Source organism: Elaeis guineensis, chromosome 13 (assembly GCF_000442705.2).
Source record: "Elaeis guineensis isolate ETL-2024a chromosome 13, EG11, whole genome shotgun sequence".
Classification (NCBI taxonomy): domain Eukaryota; kingdom Viridiplantae; phylum Streptophyta; class Magnoliopsida; order Arecales; family Arecaceae; genus Elaeis; species Elaeis guineensis.
In genome coordinates, this window is record NC_026005.2 from 70,294,314 (window position 1) to 70,301,252 (window position 6,939).

The following is a 6,939-nucleotide window of genomic DNA, read 5'->3' on the forward strand; positions in this document are numbered from 1 at the left end:
ATAATTTTTTAAGTTTTTTATGATATTTTTAAAAAATTAATTTCAAAAGGAGATTGTAATTTGAAATGATGATTTTTATTTGAATTAAAATTAAAATTTTTATTTTCTTAACATTTTGAATTATAATTTCTATTTCTTTTCAATACTTTTTTTATGATATTTTTAATTTTTTTATAATTATTTTTTTAATTTTTTTAAAAGATAATTTGAAATGAGGATACTAATTTGAAATGATAATTTTTTTATCAAAATTATAATTTTTATTTTTTATAAATTTAAAATTTTAATTTAAAATTTTTTATTATTTTTTTCTTTTGGGGGAATAATTAAAAGAGCCAAATGATGTGGTATTTTTAAAAACGCCGTTTGGAATGACATTTTTAAAAACGCTATTCCAAATGGCATTTCTATTTTTTTTTCCTCGTCTAGTCCACATGGAAAATGAGGGGAATAGAGAGGGTGACGTGGTATGATAAAACGTCATTCAAAATGGCGTTTTATCATTTCTGCATCAAACCGGTAAATAAGTTCAAATTTAAATTATTTTGATAATTAATTTTTTTTTATATTACTTAGGAAAAGGGCTTAAGATATTTTTCACATTTTATAGAAAGTGAAAATCTATGAGAAAGCTGGATTTTAAAATTTTTTATAAAAAAATTAATTATTATTTTTTTTAAAAATATCTTTTTAAGATCTACAGCTAAGATTTTGCAAAATATCAATGAATGATTATGATGAAATACTAAATATAATATTAATACTATCCTAAATTTATGTAAATATAATATAATATTTTTATTAATATTAATATAATAATTATATTAATATATTAATATTTATATTAATATAATATTAATATAGTATTAATATAATTTTAATATTTTAGATTATATTTTGATTTAAGATTTTAGAAAAGCGCAATTGAGCCTAATTAAGACCACTTTGAAGAGCGAAGGTGGAGTTAACCCAATTTATCCACACGTCGGGAAGTTTCTAGCTCCAGGTGGCTCTAGCATATCCAATATTGTCAAAAGCTTTTTCAAAGCTATTTTAAAGAAGGTACCTTCAAAACTTTGACCTTTTCAAACGCGATGCAATAGCATGAGTTGATATGATGTTTTCCATGATATTGGCCTTCCTAATTGGTCTCACATGGCTTAATCAAGAAACCTAATAGTTAACAAATTTAATAGCTAATCTTTTTCAAGAGTCCAAATCATAGTCTTGAATTGGTCCTTGTATAGATTAAGTTGAGCATAAATTGTAAACAATCCAAATGAATTTTGCGCATTATGAATAGATCTGATCACAGGCTAGGTGGCCTTCCCTGCCTAGCCTGAAATTTAGTTGGTTTGGGCACTAAAAACAGGTTGTTCATGTTATCTTACCTAAATTTCTATAATTGGGTTCATTAGTGGATAGCTGCACAATACCTTGAATGCATGGCTAATTGGACAGAACTTGTTTTCAGTGGGTTCGTCCTTGGTTCTTCCCCTTTCTCTGATCAATCGCCTATTTATGTTGCTGCATGTTGCTATCTTTTCCATACTTTACTATTTGTTTAGTTGCATGATTTCCATATTGCTACAAGGGGTACTGGTGCATGGTGGGGCTCAATCGCATTCTTCTGTGAGCACCATTTCGGCATGGTGAAGATTTGGCTTTTTTTTTTTTAAGGATAAATTATAAACCCCCCCCACCCCCCCCCCGGCCCGAGGTTTACCTTTATTACACTTTTATCCAATAATTTGTAAAACTCCCTTCCTCAAGCTCCTGCATGCACCGCAGCGGAGTAGACGCGTCCAGGACTTCAGAACCGACGTCGTTCAGGGGGAGAAGACAGGGGGCCGACTTGGTGGAGGAAAGATTAGAACTTTGGGTGGCCAAGGGAGGACGGGGAGATGGCAGGGAGGGACTCGAGAAGCCAATCGCTGAGGAGGGAGAGGGCAGTTTCGAAGCCTGGGGCTTAGGGAGGGGTGGCCTCGGGGAGGCATTCAGGCTCTTGATCAATAGGACACCAGAGTTCCTAGGCCCTAGGGTGGTTCGATACGAGCTCCAAACCACTTAGACACTGGAGTTCCTCGGCCTCAACAAGAGCAACGGCCTCGTCCCCAAGCCAACACCGCCAGCGACATCGTGTGGGAGTTCTCTACACTAGCATCTGATCGAAGAAGAAAAGCTTTGAAGACACGGGCTTCAACCCCATGCCGGCTGGGTGGAAGGTTGCATGTGAGGAGGGGAAGGACTTCAACGCAACGTCCTGCAACCAAAAACTAATCGGTGCATGGTTCTTCTCTGAGGGCTATAAGCCCAACATGGACCCCATCAACTAGAGCAGAGAGTCATAGTCTCCGTGAGACATCGATGGCCACAGGACCCACACCTCCACCGCCGCCAGCTCCACTATGATGGACACGACCTTCTTGGCTTTGCTGTCAGCACCGCTAGGGGGATGGCGACTCAGGCCCCGCATCTCTGTGTACAAAGTATGCTAGGCTAGTAGTGTTAGGATTTAATATCTCAAGATTTGATCCACACTAAACTCATAATGAGGTTCATGATGATGAATGGAATCTAATGAGTTCAAGATCAGCCTAAATAAAAATTGGATGAACGAGATACGTTCGATTGAAGATGGCATAAAAATCAGAGCGGCAAAAGCAGACGGCGACCGATAGCGGGCCGGTGGAGACAGCAGCGGTGCACAGTCCAGTGCGCGGACACACATGCGCACGCGGAGCACGGCCCAGGCCTGAGCACGTATGAGCAGGTGCAGCCCAAGCCCATGCGGGCGTGCGCTGCGCAGCCCGCGTGAATTTTTCCCATGTGGTCCACGTGTAGCGTGTGAACCGACGGCCCATGGGGACCTGCATGGATCAAGCGAACGTTTCTCTTCAATTTCTCATGGTCCACCGTAGATCGACAGCCGTTTTTCCTCGATTTTTCATAGTCTACGGGGGTTTTTCGTGGACCATATCATGATCCGACAGTCTGGAGCAGTGCCTGTCGTGATCTGAGGGTTCAAAAAGATTTTGAGTACTGTGAGGAGTCTATACTCCTATTTTTTCACGAATTTAAGGTTTTAAAAAGCCCTATTCATAGAACAGAGAGGTGCGTGAGTAGTTTTGATCGGCAAATGACTCAAATCAACAGTAGAGACAAAGCATCAACAGGAGCAGGAGCAGAGGGCTTCCAGTAGATTGTCAGACAGCAGACAGCGGTCGCTTCAGAGGTTCAAGTGGATCTTCCTAAAAAGATAGCTTTTGTGAGGGAGAGCTTCTTGTGAGGGAGAGATTGGATGTACGAGGATTGAGTGTGTGATCTCCTTTTGTAATTTTTATCTTTTTTCACAATAAAGCTTGCATGCTCCATGGAGGCGAGCCTTTTTTAGCTGATCCACGTATTTGATTGTTTCTATTTTATTTTTTTTTCTTCCTGCTGTGACATGCGGTATCAAAAAGGTCTTGAAGAGTGGTATCCTGACCATACATCCCCAACAAGTGGTATCAGAGTGAGGCGATACCTGGATGCAGATTGCGGTGGTGATGAGCAAAATTGAAGATGAAAAAGATATGATCAATCAAGATGGAGATCAACAAGTTTGATTGAAAAAGCAATTTCTCTTTGTAGTAGGCAAGGGTGAAGGATGTGCTCATCCAGCAAGAGTTGATCAATACTCTCTTATGCGAAAAGAAGTCGACTACCATGGAGGTGCAGGATTGAAGGCGGCTCCAGATTCAGATGATGAGTACCATCCGTTTGTACCTAGCGGATGAGGTGGTGATCCATGTGCTTGACGAGACTTCTCTGACGATGCTGTGGTCGAAGCTCGAGGAGTTGTATATGATGAAGTCTCTCACCAACACGCTCTTCCTCTGGAGGTAATTTTACCAACTATAGATGACTAAGGGATAGAGCATATAGGAGCATCTTAGCCACTTTCAGAAGATCCTCACCGACCTCCTCAGTATTGATGAGAAAATTGAAGTGAAGACCAGGACGTTGGTCTTGCTAGCATCGCTTCCTCCTTCTTGTGAGTTCTTGGTGACTGCTCTTCTAGTGGAGAAGAGCACCATCAAGATAGATAAGGTCACTGTGGTGATTCTTCAGAATGAGGTTCTCAAGAGAGAGAACCCAGTTTCGAGCTCAAGTAGTAGCTCAGCTTTGGTGATTTCTAGAGGAGTAAGAGACAGTAGATGGAGCGATAGAAGATCGCGACGAGGACGGTCCAAGTCCAGGATGAGAAATTTGAGTAAGACTAGATATTATCAGTGTGACAAGTTAGGGCATCTAGCCAAAGATTGCTCTCAACTCAGAGATCAGACAATGGCTACTGCAACGACAACCAGTAGCGAGTCAGAGGGTGATGTCCTGGAGATATTTGATGAGGTATCTACTTCTTTCCAGTAGTGAATTTTAGATTCTGCATGCACCTCTCATGTATGTTGCGGAGAAGAGCAGTTTGATTTTTTGGAGAGTAGTGAGGGTACTGCTTATCTATCGAATGGATCGAACTATGTGATCAAAGGTATCAGGATGGTCAGCTGAAGGACACATAATGGTGTAGTGAGAAGATTAGGAGAGGTCCGATACATACTTGATTTCAGGCAAATTCTTATCTCACTGAGCAGACTAGATTCGAGAGGCTATAAGACGGTAACTGGTGGAGGAATCCTGAAGATATTACACAATGATAAGATTATTCTGGAGAGAAAGAAGATGATGAGAGAACATTACTGGAGCTCAAAGGTGAAGTGGAGCTCCAGGTGCAGGTGGATCGGGCACGAGATGCAAGACTCGGAAGGATGAGAGGTGATATCGCAAGATGAGATTTCTATTACCACAGGATAATACCCCAAGCAGATCAGGAGGAGCATAGCATACGATGGAGATGGGATCGAGCGGTTTGACTCGACTTCTATATCTGCCCATCCATGATCAGCAGGCATTTGCCCCAGGGCATAGGGGTGAGAAGATCCAAAAGCTCTCAGAGTTAGGAGGAGACTGAATATCGAATCGAGGTGGAGATTATTAAAATTTGGTGTCTTAAGATTCGATCTATACTGAGCCCACAGTAAGATTCGTGACGACGAACAGAGTCCAACGAGCCTAAGATCAGCCCAAACAGAGATCGGATGAAGGAGATATGCTCGATTGAAATGGCACAAAAATCGAAGCGATGGAGGCTGGCGGTGGAGACCGTGGTAGCGCGCAGCCTGACCGCGGCAGTGCGCACACGCTGCCCAATGCGCGGATGCATGGGTGCATGCAAAGCACGGCCCAGGCCCGAGCGTGTTATGCGGCCCGCGTGAATTTTTCCCACACCGTCCATGCATAGCGTGTGGACCGACAGTCCACGAGGACTCGCATGGACCGAGCGGGTGTTTTCCTTTGGTTTCTCGCAATCCATCGTGGACCGGCAGCCATTTTTCCTCAATTTCTCACGGTCCATAGGGGTTTTTCGTGAACCATGTCGCGATCTGATGGTCTAGAGCAGTGTTGGTCGTGATCTAAGAGTTCTGAAAGATTTTGGGTGCTGTGAGGAGTCTGTAGTCCTATTTTTTCACGGATTTAAGGCTTTAAAAAGTCTTATTCATGGAACAGAGAGACGCATGAGTGGTTTTGATCATCAAAGGACTCAAACCAACGGTAGAGGCGAGGTGCCGATAGGAGTAGGAGCAAAGAGATTCAAATAGACTGTCAGACAACAGACAGTGGTCGCTTTAGGAGTTCAGGGGAGTCTTCCTAAAGAGAGAGTTTTTGTGAGGAAGAACTTCTTGTGAGGAAGAAATTGAGTGTATGAAGATTGAAAGTGTGATATCTTTTTGTAATTTTTATCTTTTCTTATAATGAAGTTTGTATGTCTCGTGAAAGTAATTTTTTTTTTATTTGATTCACGTATTTAATTATTTTTATTTTTTATTTTTTTTATTATAATATATGATATCAAAAAAATTTCATAAAGATGATGTTCTGATTAGACATCTCCAACGGGTAGGTGGTTCAACTCTGGCATCCTCACCGCAATGGACAAAGTGGTGGACGTTGGGTGCTATGTACACTCTATTCCTCCGCAGTGGGATGTCTGATTATTATAGGGACAGCATCAGGGTGTTCAACGCGATGGAGAAGAGGGTTCTAGTCTCGTGCTGCATTGGAAACGCCAGCCCCTCCACCTCCAACCTCTCCAACGTCACCCCCTAGATCACCACCATGGGGACTGGAACTCTAGACCGGGACTTCCCAACCTATGTGGTGCTCAGAAATGGCAAGAACTATATTGGGGTCCCCCTCTATGGTGGAAAGCCGCTTTCGAGCATGCCGCTTCCCATCGTGTCTGTCGAAAATGCCAGTAACTCCACCAGCGGGAATCTTTGCATATCCGGGATGCTGATCCCGAAGAAGGTGACCGGAAAGATCATTCTTTGCAACTACAGGATTAGTCCCCGAGTCCAGAAGGGCTATGTGGTGCACAACGCCGATGGAGCTGGGATGGTCCTCACCAACACTGACACTAACAGTGAGGAGCTCGTCACCGATGCCCACCTCCTTCCCATCTTCGAGTTCGGCGAAAAGGCTGATGATGCCATTAGAGTGTATCTATTGTCCAAGATGAGTCCGACGGCGAGCATCGTGTTCAGAGGGGACGAAGGTGGGAGTACAACCACCATCAGTGGTGGCGGCGATCTCATCACGGGGGTCAAACATGTTGACACCAGAGATCTTAAAGCCGGACCTGCTTGCCCTCGTTGTCAACATCTTGACTAGATGGACCGATGGGTGGGGCCCACGGGCTTCTCAGTTAGCATCATCTCCAAGACCGCCATGTCGTATTCCCATGTCAGTCGCCTTGCCACTCTCCTCAAAGGGGCTCACTAGGACTGGAGCCTCACTATAGTTCTATGGAATGTAAATTTTTTAAAAACAGACAATTGA

The 6,939-nt window shown here is 42.8% G+C and overlaps 1 pseudogene; it reads left to right on the top strand.

The window, feature by feature from the left end:
• Window positions 1-5,182: 5,182 nt before the first annotated feature.
• Window positions 5,183-6,939, top strand: LOC140853171 (subtilisin-like protease SBT1.7; annotated as a pseudogene).